Source organism: Molothrus ater, chromosome 20 (assembly GCF_012460135.2).
Source record: "Molothrus ater isolate BHLD 08-10-18 breed brown headed cowbird chromosome 20, BPBGC_Mater_1.1, whole genome shotgun sequence".
NCBI classification, from domain to species: domain Eukaryota; kingdom Metazoa; phylum Chordata; class Aves; order Passeriformes; family Icteridae; genus Molothrus; species Molothrus ater.
This window is the reverse complement of record NC_050497.2, coordinates 11,683,985-11,703,149: the sequence shown is the minus strand read 5'-3', so window position 1 is coordinate 11,703,149 and position 19,165 is coordinate 11,683,985. Positions and strand designations below refer to the sequence as shown.

General features: G+C 50.0%; 2 long non-coding RNA genes across 2 annotated transcripts; both read right to left on the bottom strand.

Annotated features, from left to right (window-relative positions):
• Positions 1–12,646: 12,646 nt before the first annotated feature.
• Positions 12,647–13,016, bottom strand: LOC129046904 (uncharacterized). Its single transcript, XR_008508752.1, has 3 exons — positions 12,882–13,016; positions 12,776–12,803; positions 12,647–12,688 (listed from the first exon to the last, which is right to left on the bottom strand). It is a non-coding gene; the product is annotated as an uncharacterized LOC129046904 (long non-coding RNA).
• A 1,280-nt stretch (positions 13,017–14,296) lies between these two features.
• Positions 14,297–14,861, bottom strand: LOC129046899 (uncharacterized). Its single transcript, XR_008508747.1, has 3 exons — positions 14,600–14,861; positions 14,484–14,525; positions 14,297–14,393 (listed from the first exon to the last, which is right to left on the bottom strand). It is a non-coding gene; the product is annotated as an uncharacterized LOC129046899 (long non-coding RNA).
• Positions 14,862–19,165: the final 4,304 nt, after the last annotated feature.

Genomic DNA, 19,165 nt, shown 5'->3' with positions numbered 1-19,165 from the left:
AACCCTAACCCTAACCCTAACCCTAACCCTAACCCTAACCCTAACCCTAACCCTAACCCTAACCCTAACCCTAACCCTAACCCTAACCCTAACCCTAACCCTAACCCTAACCCTAACCCTAACCCTAACCCTAACCCTAACCCTAACCCTAACCCTAACCCTAACCCTAACCCTAACCCTAACCCTAACCCTAACCCTAACCCTAACCCTAACCCTAACCCTAACCCTAACCCTAACCCTAACCCTAACCCTAACCCTAACCCTAACCCTAACCCTAACCCTAACCCTAACCCTAACCCTAACCCTAACCCTAACCCTAACCCTAACCCTAACCCTAACCCTAACCCTAACCCTAACCCTAACCCTAACCCTAACCCTAACCCTAACCCTAACCCTAACCCTAACCCTAACCCTAACCCTAACCCTAACCCTAACCCTAACCCTAACCCTAACCCTAACCCTAACCCTAACCCTAACCCTAACCCTAACCCTAACCCTAACCCTAACCCTAACCCTAACCCTAACCCTAACCCTAACCCTAACCCTAACCCTAACCCTAACCCTAACCCTAACCCTAACCCTAACCCTAACCCTAACCCTAACCCTAACCCTAACCCTAACCCTAACCCTAACCCTAACCCTAACCCTAACCCTAACCCTAACCCTAACCCTAACCCTAACCCTAACCCTAACCCTAACCCTAACCCTAACCCTAACCCTAACCCTAACCCTAACCCTAACCCTAACCCTAACCCTAACCCTAACCCTAACCCTAACCCTAACCCTAACCCTAACCCTAACCCTAACCCTAACCCTAACCCTAACCCTAACCCTAACCCTAACCCTAACCCTAACCCTAACCCTAACCCTAACCCTAACCCTAACCCTAACCCTAACCCTAACCCTAACCCTAACCCTAACCCTAACCCTAACCCTAACCCTAACCCTAACCCTAACCCTAACCCTAACCCTAACCCTAACCCTAACCCTAACCCTAACCCTAACCCTAACCCTAACCCTAACCCTAACCCTAACCCTAACCCTAACCCTAACCCTAACCCTAACCCTAACCCTAACCCTAACCCTAACCCTAACCCTAACCCTAACCCTAACCCTAACCCTAACCCTAACCCTAACCCTAACCCTAACCCTAACCCTAACCCTAACCCTAACCCTAACCCTAACCCTAACCCTAACCCTAACCCTAACCCTAACCCTAACCCTAACCCTAACCCTAACCCTAACCCTAACCCTAACCCTAACCCTAACCCTAACCCTAACCCTAACCCTAACCCTAACCCTAACCCTAACCCTAACCCTAACCCTAACCCTAACCCTAACCCTAACCCTAACCCTAACCCTAACCCTAACCCTAACCCTAACCCTAACCCTAACCCTAACCCTAACCCTAACCCTAACCCTAACCCTAACCCTAACCCTAACCCTAACCCTAACCCTAACCCTAACCCTAACCCTAACCCTAACCCTAACCCTAACCCTAACCCTAACCCTAACCCTAACCCTAACCCTAACCCTAACCCTAACCCTAACCCTAACCCTAACCCTAACCCTAACCCTAACCCTAACCCTAACCCTAACCCTAACCCTAACCCTAACCCTAACCCTAACCCTAACCCTAACCCTAACCCTAACCCTAACCCTAACCCTAACCCTAACCCTAACCCTAACCCTAACCCTAACCCTAACCCTAACCCTAACCCTAACCCTAACCCTAACCCTAACCCTAACCCTAACCCTAACCCTAACCCTAACCCTAACCCTAACCCTAACCCTAACCCTAACCCTAACCCTAACCCTAACCCTAACCCTAACCCTAACCCTAACCCTAACCCTAACCCTAACCCTAACCCTAACCCTAACCCTAACCCTAACCCTAACCCTAACCCTAACCCTAACCCTAACCCTAACCCTAACCCTAACCCTAACCCTAACCCTAACCCTAACCCTAACCCTAACCCTAACCCTAACCCTAACCCTAACCCTAACCCTAACCCTAACCCTAACCCTAACCCTAACCCTAACCCTAACCCTAACCCTAACCCTAACCCTAACCCTAACCCTAACCCTAACCCTAACCCTAACCCTAACCCTAACCCTAACCCTAACCCTAACCCTAACCCTAACCCTAACCCTAACCCTAACCCTAACCCTAACCCTAACCCTAACCCTAACCCTAACCCTAACCCTAACCCTAACCCTAACCCTAACCCTAACCCTAACCCTAACCCTAACCCTAACCCTAACCCTAACCCTAACCCTAACCCTAACCCTAACCCTAACCCTAACCCTAACCCTAACCCTAACCCTAACCCTAACCCTAACCCTAACCCTAACCCTAACCCTAACCCTAACCCTAACCCTAACCCTAACCCTAACCCTAACCCTAACCCTAACCCTAACCCTAACCCTAACCCTAACCCTAACCCTAACCCTAACCCTAACCCTAACCCTAACCCTAACCCTAACCCTAACCCTAACCCTAACCCTAACCCTAACCCTAACCCTAACCCTAACCCTAACCCTAACCCTAACCCTAACCCTAACCCTAACCCTAACCCTAACCCTAACCCTAACCCTAACCCTAACCCTAACCCTAACCCTAACCCTAACCCTAACCCTAACCCTAACCCTAACCCTAACCCTAACCCTAACCCTAACCCTAACCCTAACCCTAACCCTAACCCTAACCCTAACCCTAACCCTAACCCTAACCCTAACCCTAACCCTAACCCTAACCCTAACCCTAACCCTAACCCTAACCCTAACCCTAACCCTAACCCTAACCCTAACCCTAACCCTAACCCTAACCCTAACCCTAACCCTAACCCTAACCCTAACCCTAACCCTAACCCTAACCCTAACCCTAACCCTAACCCTAACCCTAACCCTAACCCTAACCCTAACCCTAACCCTAACCCTAACCCTAACCCTAACCCTAACCCTAACCCTAACCCTAACCCTAACCCTAACCCTAACCCTAACCCTAACCCTAACCCTAACCCTAACCCTAACCCTAACCCTAACCCTAACCCTAACCCTAACCCTAACCCTAACCCTAACCCTAACCCTAACCCTAACCCTAACCCTAACCCTAACCCTAACCCTAACCCTAACCCTAACCCTAACCCTAACCCTAACCCTAACCCTAACCCTAACCCTAACCCTAACCCTAACCCTAACCCTAACCCTAACCCTAACCCTAACCCTAACCCTAACCCTAACCCTAACCCTAACCCTAACCCTAACCCTAACCCTAACCCTAACCCTAACCCTAACCCTAACCCTAACCCTAACCCTAACCCTAACCCTAACCCTAACCCTAACCCTAACCCTAACCCTAACCCTAACCCTAACCCTAACCCTAACCCTAACCCTAACCCTAACCCTAACCCTAACCCTAACCCTAACCCTAACCCTAACCCTAACCCTAACCCTAACCCTAACCCTAACCCTAACCCTAACCCTAACCCTAACCCTAACCCTAACCCTAACCCTAACCCTAACCCTAACCCTAACCCTAACCCTGACCCTGACCCTGACCCTGACCCTGACCCTGACCCTGACCCTGACCCTGACCCTGACCCTGACCCTGACCCTGACCCTGACCCTGACCCTGACCCTGACCCTGACCCTGACCCTGACCCTGACCCTGACCCTGACCCTGACCCTGACCCTGACCCTGACCCTGACCCTGACCCTGACCCTGACCCTGACCCTGACCCTGACCCTGACCCTGACCCTGACCCTAACCCTGACCCTGACCCTGACCCTGACCCTGACCCTGACCCTGACCCTGACCCTGACCCTGACCCTGACCCTAACCCTAACCCTAACCCTAACCCTAACCCTAACCCTAACCCTAACCCTAACCCTAACCCTAACCCTAACCCTAACCCTAACCCTAACCCTAACCCTAACCCTAACCCTAACCCTAACCCTAACCCTAACCCTAACCCTAACCCTAACCCTAACCCTAACCCTAACCCTAACCCTAACCCTAACCCTAACCCTAACCCTAACCCTAACCCTAACCCTAACCCTAACCCTAACCCTAACCCTAACCCTAACCCTAACCCTAACCCTACAAAATGGCGGCCGCCGTGACGTCGTGATGACTCATCAAGATGGTGGCGCCCATACGGTCACGTGGTACAGAACCAAGATGGCGGCCCCCATGAGGTCATGTGACTGGGGAGCCAAGATGGCTGCCCCCATGGTGTCATGTGACTCAGGTCCAAGATGGCCGCTCTTGTGATGTCATCCAAGATGGCGGCCATCTGGTGGTCACGTGGTGTCGTACAAGATGGCGGTGCCCATGCAGTCACGTGATCGAGGTTCCAAGATGGCGGCGCCCAGTAGGTCATGTGACCTGGGATCAAGATGGCGGACCCTGTGATGTCATCCAACATGGCGGCGCCCAGTAGGTCACGTGACCATGGATCAAGATGGCGGCGGTCACGTGACCCTGGATCCAAGATGGCGGGCCCTATGATGTCATCCAAGATGGCGGCGCCCAGGAGGTCACGTGATCAGAGAACCAAGATGGCGGCGCCCATGGGGTCATGTGACCCGGGACCAAGATGGCGGACCCCATGATGTCATCCAAGATGGCGGCCCCCATAGTGTCACGTGGTACGGCACCAAGATGGTGGCGCCCACGGAGTCATGTGATCGGTGACCAGGATGGCGGCCATCACGTGATCCTGGATTCAAGATGGCGACCCCTGTGATGTCATCCAAGATGGCGGCATCCAGTAGGTCACGTGACCATGGATCCAACATGGCGACACCCATAGAGTCATGTGACCCGGGACCAATATGGCGGCGGTCACGTGATCGGAGAAACCAAGATGGTGCCCCCTGTGATGTCATCCAAGATGGCGGCCTCCTAGTGGTCACGTGGTGCCGTACAAGATGGCGGCGCCCAGGGGTCACGTGGTGCGGGAAGCAAGATGGCGGCCTCCAGGGGTCACGTGACCCGAGAGCCAAGATGGCGGCGAGTGCTTTGTGACGTCATTTACGGCAAAATGGCGGCCGCGGGGGTGATGTCATTTACGGCAACAAGATGGCGGCCGCGAGGGGTCACGTGGTGCGGGGGACAAGATGGCGGCCGCGGGGGGGGTCACGTGGTGCGGGGGACAAGATGGCGGCCGCGAGGGGGGGGTCACGTGGTGTACGGGAAGCAAGATGGCGGCCGTGCTGGGTGACGTCATTAGGGACAAAATGGCGGCCGCGGGGACCGGGATTTTTTTCTCGGTTTCGGGGGGGTTTTGCGGGGTTTTTCTGGGTCATGTGTGGCTGGAATGGCGTTCCGGTTCGCGCGGGGTCGGTGGCGTGGCGTGCGGGGGTCTGGGGGGCGCGGGGTGGGTGGTGCCGTTTCGATTGGGCGTCTGGTGTGGACGCCTGTGCACTGGGGTCCTTTTTGGTGCGGGTCGCGCTGATGACGTCATCGGGGTGCGCCGCGGGTGCAGTGTGGCGCTGGAGACGGCAGGGGGCGCTGTGCATGCAGTACCCGGTTGCAGACGGCAGGGGGCGCTGTGCATGCAGTACCGGCCGGCAAACACCAGGTGGCGCTGTGCATGCAGTACCGGCCGGCAAACACCAGGTGGCGCTGTGCGTGCAGTACCGGCCGGCAAACACCAGGTGGCGCTGTGCGTGCAGTACCGGCCGGCAAACACCAGGTGGCGCTGTGCGTGCAGTACCGGCCGGCAAACACCAGGTGGCGCTGTGAGTGCAGTACTGGCCGGCAAACACCAGGTGGTGCTGTGAGTGCAGTACTCGTGAGCAAACGGCAGGGGGGGCTGTGAGCGCACTGTCTATGGGTGGGTGGCATGGGGTGGGGTGCTGGCTTGCAGGGGGTGGGTCTGGGGAGGGGGGTGGCCATGGGGGCGGGGTTTGGCTGATGGCTACTGATTACTGGCACCTGGAGTGGGGTCCCTATATACTGTATATAGTAAAAAGAAGAAAAACTATATGTCCGGTGCAGCAGTAGGAAATTTCAGGCTCCCAGGGAGTAAATGGTTTGCTTTTTGAAATTGTTTTTTTTCTTTTACTCCCAGGGAGCCGGAAAGTTTCTACTGCTGCTGTTTTAAACTAAATTAAAGCTAGAAAACAAAGCAAGAAAGAGGAGGAGAGAGAGAAGAGAGAGAGGAGAGAGAAAGAGAGAAGCAGAGAGAAAAGAGAGAGAAGCAGAGAGAGAAGCAGAGAGAGAAGCACAGAGAAAAGAGAGAGAAGCAGAGAGAAAACAGAGAGAAGCAGAGAGAAAAGAGAGAGAAGCAGAGAGAGAAGCACAGAGAAAAGAGAGAGAAGCAGAGAGAGAAGCACAGAGAAAAGAGAGAGAAGCAGAGAGAAAACAGAGAGAAGCAGAGAGAAGCAGAGAGAAAAGAGAGAAGAAGAGAGAGAAGCAGAGAGAAAGCAGAGAGAAGAAGAGAGAAAACAGAGAAAAGCAGAGAGAAAAGAGAGAGAAGCAGAGAGAGAAGCACAGAGAGAAGAGAAGCAGAGAGAGAAGCACAGAGAAAAGAGAGAGAAGCAGAGAGAAAACAGAGAGAAAAGAGAGAAGAAGAGAGAGAAGCAGAGAGAAAGCAGAGAGAAAACAGAAAGAAGAGAGAAAACAGAGAAAAGCAGAGAGAAAACAGAGAGAAAAGAGAGAATCAGAGAGAAAAGAGAGAGAAAAGAGAGAAGCAGAGAGAAAAGAGAGAGAAAAGAGAGAAGCAGAGAGAAAAGAGAGAGAAAAGAGAGAAGCAGAGAGAAAAGACAGAGAAAAGAGAGAGAAGCAAAGAGAAAAGACAGAGAGAAGCACAAAGAGAGAGAGAAGCAAGGAGAAAAGACAAAGAAACAAAGAAAAAAGGGAGAGAGAAAAGAGTTGGAAAACAGAGGGAGAGAAGAAAAGACAGAGAATAGAGGACAGAACAAGGACAAAGACAGAGAAAGAAGAGAAGAGGAGAGAACAGAGACAGAGGAGACAGCATGAGACAGAGAGAGGGAGAAGAGACAGAGAGGAAAAGACAGAGAACTGACAAGAAGACAGAGAAGAAAATAAAACAGGAAGACAGAGTGAGACAGGAAAAGGAGGGTGGTAAAACTGAAGAAGGACAGGAGTTAGAGGGAAAAGAAAGTGGTTAGGAGTAGAGTGAAAGTGAAAACTGAGGAGTGGGGTGAAAAAGGAAAAGACTAAGAGCAAAAAACACAAACTCAGGAAAAGGAGAACACGGAGAGAAAGAGAAGCGAGAAGACTGACATTAGCAGTTACAAACAAAACAGAAACAAATGGTTAGAGATAGATGGAAGTTAAGTTAGAAATAGAACAGTAAAGTCAGGAGCAAAAGGAAGAAATACAGTGGAAAGAAATGACAAAACCACACCAAAAAAAGGACAGGAGCCACAGTGGGGGAAGGAAGGGCAGGGGGTATCTTTATTAGGGGTGACTCAACTTTATTAAAAGAATGTTTTTATTTATACATCAGCAAAATACATGGAAACAGTATATACAAATGCAAGTGCAGATACAATCCAAAGACGCACTGGTAAAAGTCTAGTTTACATACAGAGCAATACAGGGCAATGCAGCAGCTACAACAAATGCAATACAGCAAAATACAGCAAAAAATACAGCAAAATATACAGCAAAATAATACAGCAGTTAATGCAAATGCAATACAGAGCAATACAACACATACTAACACAGGATGATAACCTTTTTCTATTTTCATTACAGGTTGATTCATTGTTACAGGACACCCAAAGCAACAAAAGCACACAGAAAACAACACTCATCTACCATTAACACCCCCGTCACATTACACACAAACTCACATCACTGCCATCACAACTGCTAAATTACACCCCAGCAATCATTGCTCCTCGGGAACGTGGTTCCCGGGAGCCTCCAAAAATATCCTCCTGCCTGACAAAAACCCCAGTCCCTAGAGGGTCCGCACCCAAACTTTGGCGATGAACATCGCCTCACAGACCAACCGGGACCGGGGAAAAAAAAACCCAGCCGGGGGAAAAAAAAAAAAAAAACCCCCGGCTGGGGATTTTTTATTCTAAATTTAAAAATGAGTTGAAAAACCTGAAAAGCAAAAGTCATACAAGGTTACAACCCTAGAACCCTTCAACACACACACACTTCCTTCACCTTACACACAAACCCACACTAAACCACACCTCAACTGCTCTGCTAACCCTCGGCACACACTCACACCCCTCCTCGGGAACATGGTTCCCGGGAGCCTCCAAAAATATCCTCCTGCCTGACGAAAACCCCGGTCCCTGGAGGGTCTGCGCCCAAACTTTGGCGATGAACGTCGCCTCGCAGACCGACCAGGACCGGGGAAAAAAAAAACCCAGCCGGGGGGAAAAAAAAAAAAAAAAACCCCGGCTGGGGATTTTTTATTCTAAATTTAAAAATGAGTTGAAAAACCTGAAAAGCAAAAGTCATAAAAGGTTACAACCCTAGAACCCTTCAACACACACACACTTCCTTCAGCTTACACACAAACCCACACTAAATCACACCTCAACTGCTCTGCTAACCCTCAGCACACACTCACGTCCCTCCTCAGGAACATGGTTCCCGGGAGCCTCCAAAAATATCCTCCTGCCTGACGAAAACCCCGGTCCCTGGAGGGTCCGCGCCCAAACTTTGGCGATGAACGTCGCCTCGCAGACCGACCGGGACCAGGGAAAAAAAAACCCAGCCGGGGGGAAAAAAAAAAAAAACCCCCCGGCTGGGGATTTTTTATTCTAAATTTAAAAATGAGTTGAAAAACCTGAAAGGCAAAAGTCACACAAGGTTAAATCCAGTCAGCATGCACTCACACACGCAGACAGACATATGCTGTCACTCACGCTCTTCCCGTTTACATGCTGGGTGTGGCCCTTACTCAAGACGCTGAAGAACACGCTTCCACGCTTCTTCTGGCTGCCGCTCCTTGACGTCAAATGGTAGATTCGCGGGAAATCGGTAGCCTCGGGGACCTGTGAGACAACAGGAAGCAGTCAATGAGTGGCTATCTGACAGCTAGGACTTGTCCCTGCTCTGACCGATAAATTTTCTACCCAAAACCCCATTAAAGACAGATGAACAGCAAAGTTTTTAAAACTCTTCTACCTAACTGTGACTACATGCCAGGGCAGGGCAGCTCCGAGCATAAGTGGTACAGTGTAAGTACATACAGTATAAACCAGCATAGGCACACACAATATAAGTACATACAGTATAAGTACATACACTATAAACCAGCATAGGCACACGCAATATAAGTACATACAGTATAAGCCAGCATAGGTACACACAGTGTAAGTACATACAGTACAAGTACATACAGTATAAGCCAGCATAGGTACACACAGTGTAAGTACATACAGTACAAGTACATACAGTATAAGCCAGCATAGGCACACACAGTGTAAGTACATACAGTATAAGCCAGCATAGGTACACACAGTGTAAGTACATACAGTATAAGCCAGCATAGGTACACACAATGTAAGTACATACAGTATAAGCCAACATAGGTACATGCAATGTAAGCCAGGACTTGAGATAGCTCTCTGGAAGATTAATTCTTGAGCCCTATACCCCTTGGGAGGATGGAACCTATCGAACTCCTGCGGTCACGTGAGGAGGGTGTAAGATGCTCCCTCGGGAAGTCCAAGAGAATGGCGTGGAAAAAAAGGCACTACCAAAGCTGGTAGTGAGAAGGAAGATGGATGAGAACATTTTGTCCCTTTGAGGATCTTGTCCCTTCCTGTCTCAAAGAGTAAAAATGTAAAGATGCCGGAATAAGGGATATCCGGAAAGGAACGTGAGTAGAATATGGCCTACGTGGCACGGAATAGTGCCGATAAAGCGTCAAGACGTAACAAGGACCTGTGACGTGGAAGATGACGGACACAGACTACATAACACAGACACAGACAACATAACATAGACACAAATGACATAACACAGAGACGAGTGGCAACTGCCTGGCACTGTCCCCTTAGGGACCCAAGATGCGTAGCCCAAGGTGAGCCAGAGGCTGATGATGCCAAAGGAAAGGAAGCCCTATGACAATGGCAAGTGATGATGAAATGTAACTCGTCAAAAGAAGTTAGTGCCGAAGCAGTTAAGAGGATGCTCGAGAGGGGCGGCGAGCCTAGAGAAGGAAGCCGACTGCTGGGTGACCGTGGCCGTAGCTCCGGACGTGAAGGCGAGCTCCTCGGGGGAAAGATCCGCGACGACGTCGAGTCGAGGGAGGCGGACGACGCAAAGTTCCCGAGAATGTGGAGATGGGTCGGAACTGTCCTGCCCGGCAAAGGCTCTGGCGAGGCTGAGGGGAAACCCTCTCCCTTTACTTCCAGAGAGCCCACCCCGCTACAGACCTGTCCCCTAAGCTGGCATCTGATTGCCTCCTGTGATACTAAAGGCTATTCCCCTTCTCCCAACCACTGGCCCCGACACTTAGCTTTCGGAAGATGAGAGGACAAAATCCATCCTCGGTCAGACGTGGACGTTGAGATGCTCTCCGTGTGTGCTTCGGTGCTGCCGTTTCCAAGCTTGGGCTACGAGCCTCCTCAGGGTACCTAAGACAAAACAGAAAACCTGACTATTGCCCTCAAAAACAGTAATTCCCGGGACTCCTCCGCACCACTGCCCCGGCTCACCTCAAATCTTGATTTGGCTCCGGAGGGTGCCCGGAAGATACCTGCAAAGAGAAAAGGGACACGCTTAGCAGGCTGCTGTGTAACGCTCACCTAGGAGTCAGCCTGCCTAAACTCCGACTCACCTGCCCTCCTCTGATCCAGGGCGTGCCTAGGGCAGCGACAGCACCTGCAAAGAAACAAAGCGGAAAAGCATGCTGAGATACTGTGAAAACACAACCTCCCTAATCTGACAAGGATGCCACACCGATACCTTAAGCTCTCACCCACCTGGCATAGGCGTGCTCGGCCAGGAGAGATGGCAAGTGGACCACCTAAAATAAAAAAACAAGAGGAGATGCTTAGAGCTGCACTAAAACTGAGACATCAGCAATAACAACTGCTTCTGTATGCTATTCAATGCTCACCTCGCCCACTCGGCCTTGACTGCTGCTCTCGGCCTTGACTTCCTAAAAAGAGAGACAAAGAACAATGCTGTAACGGCCACCATTTATGCTTCCTCTGCAGAGACAAACAGTGACTGACCTGCTCGGGGCAATCCCCGCACCTGGGATGGGGGGCTCTGCCCTGGATTTTATCCTTCTGCATCTGAAAGAAAGTCAGGACAAGAGTCAAACTGTTGCAGGATAACTTAAGAGCTCCAGATATCCTGTGTCCATCTACAAATCCCACCTAGAGTCCAACTACACCCCGCATTACAAACTCCAAGTCCCCGGGACTTCTCCTATTGCACCAGGCTATGCGGCAGGGCAGAGCAGCTCCGGCACAAATGTGTGCACACACCCGTGACACAGGACAGGACGTGACAGACAACGGGGACACAACACAGACAGAAATCTCGAGACAAGAACCATGACTGCAAGGAGCACAAGGACAGAAAATTAGATGACTGAGGTAAGACCGATGGCGAGTTGATGAGGCTCAGAGAAACCTGGAGGAAGAGGATGCTAAACTGAATGATTTAGTCCAAAAACTGCAAAGATGGATGCACGAGAATCCTACAGCCAGAAGCCTCTACCTGCCCTCACATTCTTTCAAGTCCTAGTCCACCATAATGGATCCTGGCGGGGCAGAGCTGTCCATACAGCTCAGAACAAGACCTGAAAAGACATCTGACCGGATGCTTCTAAAGAGACAAGAGAGTCTGATGCCTGTCGGAGCTCCTGAGGCAAAAGTTCTATGGCCTGGATTCCAGGCCAAGAAATGCAGAGATTGCAGATGCTAACAATGATGCCAGGGTGTCTGACAGGCCCCTCAAAGGCCTAAGGTAAAGGACACAACATATCCAAACAACACATAACACACAAAAGACAAGTGACACGATACACACCAGGACTGCTCTGCCCTGCGCACATCAGCACTGTGATCCAAAGTCCGGCTTTGCTTTTATGGGGCCTAAGGGGCCACTTCGTGGACACCCCCACCTCCAAAGTGGACTGAAAAACCCCTCCCAGTAATTCCCAAACCAGCCCCCTGCTTTCATCCCCTCTGTGGATCGTGGCCCTCTACTTATCTCTCGCACAGCTGGTGCTGTCGGTCTCCGGTGTGAAGAAAGGCCACCTCGTCAGCTGGGAAGGTCCTGCTGGCACCGGGCTGGTGTCTCTCAGACAGCTGTATTAAAGAAAACCAAACATCAGTGCCTGATCTTGGCAGCCCATGGGCCAAAACCCCACAAGTCTGCTACTCACCATGCTCCTAAGAACGCTCAGCTGCTCGGGCCGCATGCTTCGGGCACACTCGGAGACCAAGACCGTCGTCACAGGGGGTGCCTGGGTTAAGAGGAAATGAGGTGATTGGGCATGGCTAAAACCTGAGGGGACCCTCGCTCCTCCTCCCTACATCCCCTACTCACCGCAACACCTTGGCAGCTGCTGAAGGTCACCTGGACGGCACCTGGAAATAGAAGAGTTCAGGGCTTCATCACCAGGTCCTGTAATGCATCCACAGGGCTCACACGTGCAGGGAACGCGGTGCATCAGCTGGCTGGTGACGGGGGCTTGACAGGCTCCCAGTGGATTGCCTAAATCACAAAAAAGAGAATGGAAGCTTAGAGCTGCACCAGAAACTGAGACCTGAGCAATAACAGCTACTTCTCTCCACTGCTCACCTTGACTGCTGGTATCCAGACTTACTTCCTAAAAAGAAAGACAAAGAACAGAGCTTTAACAGAGTCACCACATACACTTCTGCTGCAGAGACAAATGGTGCCTCACCTGCTCGGGGGAAACCCCTCACCCGGGATGGGGCCCTCTGGCACACATTTAATCCATCTGAATCTGAAAAAAAAGTTAGGAGAAGAGTCAAACTGTTGCAGGATAACTTAAGAGCTCCAGATATCCTGTGTCCATCTACAAAGCCCACCTAGAGTCCAACTACACCCCACATTACAAACTTCAAGTCCCCGGGACTTCTCCTATTGCACCAGGCTATGCGGCAGGGCAGAGCAGCTCCGGCACAAATGTGTGCAGACACCCGTGACACGGGACGGGACGTGACACACAACGGGGACACAACACGGACAGAAAGCTCCTCGCAAGGAAAATGGCTGCGAGGACTGAGAGAATGCAAAAGGAGATGACCGAGGTGAGACCGATGGTGAGCGGTTGAGGCTCAGAGAAACCTGGAGGAACAAGATGCTAACTGAATGATTTAGTCCAAGAACTGCAAAGATGGATGCCCGAGAATCCTATGGCCAGAAGCCTCTACCTGCCCTCATATTCTTTCAAGTCCTAGTCCACCATAATGGATCCTGGCAGGGCAGAGCTGTCCATACAGCTCAGATCAAGACCTGAAAAGACATCTGACCGGATGCTTCTAAAGAGCCAAGAGAGTCTGATGCCTGTCGGAGCTCCTGAGTCCAAAAGGTCTATGGCATTGGTGCCAGGCCAAGGAATGCAGAGATCACAGATGCTAACAATGATGCCAGGGTTTCTGACAGGCCCCTCCAAGGCCTAAGGTAAAGGACATGACATATCCAAACACACATAATACACAAAAGACAAGTGACATGATACACACCAGGACTCCTCTGCCCTGCGCACCTCAGCACTGTGATCACAAGTCAGGCTTTGCATTTATGGGGCCTAAGGGGCCACTTTGTGGACACCCCCATCTCCAAAGGAGACTCAAAAATCCCTCCCGGTGGGTCCCTACCCTGCACCCCGCTTTCATCCCATCTGTGGGTTGTACCCCTCTACTTATCTCTCAGACATCTGGGGATGCAGGTCTGTGTCAGGTGCAACAGAAGGCTGCCTCAACATCTGGGAAGTTCCTGCTGGCACTGTTGTTCAACAACTTCCTGTTGTTTCTTAGTCAGCTACATGAAAGAAATGCAAATATTAATGCATGATCAATGCAGCACACTGGCCAAAACCCAACAATTCTGCCACTCACCGTTCTCCTAAGAATGCCCGGCTCCTGGGGCCGCACCCTTCAGCCGCCCTCGGAGGCTGATGCCATTGTCACGGGGTTAGCCTGGGGTAAAAGGAGACGAGGTGATGTGGAATTGCTGAAACCTGAGCAGACCCTAGCTCCGCCTCCCTACTTCCCCGACTCACCGCGACTCCTCATCCAGTGCCCAAGGCTACCCTGGTGACACTTTTAAATAGAAAAGGCAGAGGCTTCATCAACAAGTCCCGTGATTCTTCCGCAGGGCTCGGGAGAGCGGCACACCCGGTGCGTAGGCCGGTGGGTGACGGGGGCTCGGCATACTCCGAGTTGATTGCCTAAAGCACAGAAACAGGAATGGATACTTAGAGTTGCACTGGAAAGTGAGACTGGAGCATTAACAACAAGGTGAGCTACTCAATGCTCACCTTGCCCACCTCATCTTGACTGCTGATATCCAGCTTTACCTCCTAAAAAGAAAAAGAACAGTGCTGTAACAGAGTCACACTTTACACTCCCCCTGCAGAGACAAACGGTGACTGACCTGCTCGGGGGAACCTCCTCACTCGGGATGGGTGGATGGATTTTGCCCTGGATTTTATCCTTCTGCATCTGAAAGAAAGTGAGGACAAAAGTCAAAGGGCTGCAGGATGACTTCACAGCTCCAAACATCTTCTGTCTATCTAGGAATATCATCTAGAGTCTGGCAACACCCCACAAACTGCAACTCCCTGGGACTTGTCCTCTTGCAGCAGGCTATGTAGCAGGGCAGGGCAGAGCAGCTCCGGCACAAATATGTGCGGACACCCGTGACACGGAACGTGACAAACAGAGGGATGACAAACACGACACGTTATGCTTGTGGTGAGGGTCTCGAGGGGAAAAGGCAAAGGGGACCCCAAAGACACGCTAGGTAACACGGTACACTGGACAACACGACGTGGACCGGAACTGTTCTGCACTGCCCGCCTGAAAGCTGCCATCAAAAGTAGAACCGCTCCCTTCAGCTGTCCTAAGAGGCCCCTTGGAGGAGATTGCTTTTCCCTCTGCTATTTTTTAAATCTGTCCCAGGAACTCCCAACCCGCTGCTCTCCCATTGTCCCATCTCCAGGCTGTGACTCTGACTTATCTTTTGGATGATCGGTGATGAGGATCCACGTTGCACCTGAAATGAGTCTGCCTCGGAGGGTCCCATGACCGCCTGTTAGCCTCTCGATCAGCTACAATAAAGAAAACCAAAACCAAAGTATGAGTACAGAGTTATGTGGGCCAAATCCCAGCGAGTCAGCTACTTGCCCTCTCCTGAGTGTGCCTGGCTCCTTCAGGCTCCAGCTTCATCCTGATTCCAAGGCTGTGGCCATTATTCTGAGTGGCACCTGGGTTAGAGAAAGGCAAAGTTAAATGGCATTCCTGTGAGTGCAGTGGATGACCTTGTGTGCTGCAAGACGTGTGAATGCCTCTGCCATGCTTCTGAAAAGCCTTGGGGTGGGGGGGCCTCAAATAAACACCCTTCCTCACCCTGCTGCCTTCTAAATCATCCCCCCAACAATAACTCCTAACCGGATACCTGCTCACCCTCCCTCTCCTAGTCACAATCCTCAACTCACCTGAAGCCTCAGTCTCAAACATCATCTTGGACACTGGGCAGATACCTCTTGTGACACAATGAATCTGCTGAAAAAAGTGTCGTAGCGGACACAACCTGGAGTCTCTGGAAGCTGCGCTCCTCCTAAAAAAAAAAAACCCAGAACAAAACCAAAAATTACAAATGCACTTTACCGCCCCTAAACACAAAACCCAAAATTGTGAACTTAAATACGCCCTGTATTCTATGCTGTTTTCTTCACAGTATCTTCAAAGCCTCTGTTGCTTTAGATGCCCAGAAACACCTGCTGAAAACAAGCTGTGATAAGCTGAAAGAGCTTCTTCACTGAAATGAGAGGAGAGCTCTTATCCCAGCACCTCCCAGAGAGGGAATGAAGGCCCTGAGCAAAGGCTGGGGTTAATATACCCCTGATGGTGCCCGCCTCTCGTTCCCGTGGCACCCGGGAAAAGGGAGGGGGCGAATCCCACCGGGTATAAAAACCCTCAGAGCAGCTGCTGCTGTTTGGCTCCTCTGACTCGAGTTCAAGGGGAGTAAAACTCTTCTGAAAAATAACAGCACTTTCTTTTGTTGCAACAACTACTTGGAGTTAATGGGCAGAAAACCGGTAAGAAATAAAAGTTTCTGTTTAGGCAGCATATCTAGATAAATTGGGTGATTTGCTGTTAACTTACATAATTATTCCTTAGTGGCTACTAAGTAGTACTTCATGTGTGACTATGCTGGGTGGAAAAGAATGCTTATGATATGAATAGTCTAAGTCTCCTTGGGACCTCTAATTAGGTCTATCAACATTATAAGTAAAAATAAGATAAATAAATGCTTCCCAGGCAGTGTAAGGGTTAAGTGCATGCCAGGTGCCAGGCTCACCCTGCTCTGAGATACTTGGTCCTATGGCACAGAAAGGAGGGCCGTGAAATGCAGTTTTAAACCCTTAAAATGCTGAAAAAGGCAGAGCTTCCTTCCAGTGAACCCCTTAAACAGAGGCAATGGGGCAGTTACCTCTACTGAAACGAATACAATAGTAAATAAATAGTTTCTGCCCTTTAATTTATTCTCCTTAATACTGGGAAAAGAGGGATTTTCCTCACTTTATATCTTTCCAGTGATGAAAAAAGAGGGATTTTTCCCTCAGTTCAAACTCTTAAGATGGAGGGTATAGCTGGGCTTCTCCCTCAATTTAGGCCTCAGGACAACAAAAAGGGGGTGGCTGCCCTTAATTCAAATCCATAAGAAACATTGTCAAGGTTTTCCCCTTCTACTTAAACTGGAAAATAATCAAAAATGAGGACTCCCTGTCAATTAATACCCCTAACAGCATAGAAAAGGCAGGGATTCTTTCAACTGAGACCACTAAAATTGCAGGGGAAGCAGAGTCCCTCCCAGTTTGAACACAAAAAATAAAGGAAAAGGAAGCTTTTTCCCTTTTTTCTAAACCCTTTTTAGTGCTGGCTGCTACTTCCATAAGATGAAGAGTAAGAATAACTCAGGAATGTTTCATCATTTGTCTCTGCACTGGTCAGAAATGGTAATTTGAGCTCAAATCTGTAGAAATTTAGCAAAAGAAGTTGGACACTCAGAGGATAAAAATAGAAAAAATGCATTGGAAGGATTTTTCCAGCTAGTGAGTGAGTTTCTAAAGGCAATAAAAGAAAAACGGTGAAAGTATAAGGCTGGGAACGAAATATTACCTCATCCATTCCCGTTTGTTCCCCGACTCGTTCGCGGTTGCCCCAGCCCCTGTGCCGGCTCCGGCACGGTCCGTCTGTCCCGGTCCGTCTGTCCCGGTCCGTCTGTCCCGGTCCGTCTGTCCCGGTCCCGGCCGCCTGGCCCGCGGCCGCTCCGCTGGCCGTGCCGGCGGAAGTGGCGGGGGGTCCGTCCTGCCGTGTGCACCGTGCTTACCGCGCTGACCGCACCGAGGGGGGCTCCCGTCTGTCCCATCCCCGGCTGCCCTGACTCTGCTCGGCTCCCGCCGCTGCAGCCGGGGTCAGTCCCGGCTTTGTCTCTGCCGGATCAGCCGCCGTGAGCCACGTGGGGCCGATCCACGCAGCAGCTCGGTCTGCACCGGAACAGCCCCTGGGGCGGTCCCGGCTGCAGACCCCGCCTTTGGAGGACCGAGACCCGGAGCTGTGCCGATCCCCTCGGGCGATCCCGGCTGCAGACCCCGCCTTTGGAGGACCGATACCCTGAGCTGTGCCGAGTTTCCCCGTCCTGCCCTGAGCTCCGTTCCCTTGGTAACCACAGCTACCGGCTGCTCAGCGGAACTCTCTAAAGGAATCACCTTATCAAAACACTAAAAGTTCAGGTAAAAGAAAGCCCTCTCCTGATTCTTCCTAAAAATACGGGAGAAAAGCTATAGAAGATAAAACTCCCAAAAGAATGGGATAAAGGGATTAGTCTATTTCCATTAAAAGAGGCTCCCATAGGAGGGGGCGGAGCAGGGTTTGTAAATGCTCCTTTGACTTCGTCTGAGGTCTGAAATTTTAAGAAATAAATAAAAGGGATACTTGGAGGATCCCATAGGCATAGCTGAAGAATTAGACCAATTTTTAGGTCCAAACATTTATACTTCAGAAGAGATGTGGTCTGTAATGAAAATAATATTTTTCTCAGGAAGAAAGGCAATTAATCACAGCAGCTGAAATAAAAGCTTAGAAAAAAAGATAATCTACGGAGACCCCCAGAGAAGAAAAAATGCCAACTGTACCTCCTGAGTGGGGTAAAAATAACGAGGAGGGGTGTAAACACATGAATAATTATTGTAATTACATAATCAAAGGAATAAATGTGACAGCATATCAAAGGCGAAATGCAAAAAAAAAAAGGTTTTTAAGGGACAGCTTTTCGAAGGGAAAGAAGAAACTGCAACTAAATAGATAAACAAACTTAAGATAAATAGGAAAATGGTCCTAAGTAAGCAGAAGATCTGAAAATCTTTAAAGAGATGGGCACAGAGGAGGAAGAGGGAGGTCATAAGCTCTAATTTTCTGGGGGGGACAAATACCATCTGGAGCCTGTGATAACTTTAAAAGTGGATCCCCAAGAAGAAGAATTGGAATTTGTAATAGACACAGGGGCAGAGAGAACCTGCCTGTTAAATATTCCAAAAAGTTATAGTGTGAGCAGACATATAGTGAAAGTAACAGGGGCAAAGAGGGAAAGTTTTACATTTCTGCTCATTAAAGATGTAGTAATTGAGGGAAGAAACTAAAGTTTGGATGGGAGATGTCTTATTGGTCCCAGCGGCAGGTAGCAATTTATTGGGAAGAGTCTTACAAGTGCAATTAAGAATAGGAGTTATATCAGAAAATGGGAAAATGACAGCTAGAGTTTTAAAATTATTTAAGAGAGGATGAAGAAAAAAAAAAAAACAACAAAAAAGTTTGAAGTGGGGAAGGAAATAGGGGAAGATTAAATATCAACCCCATAAGGGTTACAATTGAGAGAGAAGATTGTCCCATATGTGTACATCAGTATCCTGTATCTTTAGAAGGACGGGAAGGTTTG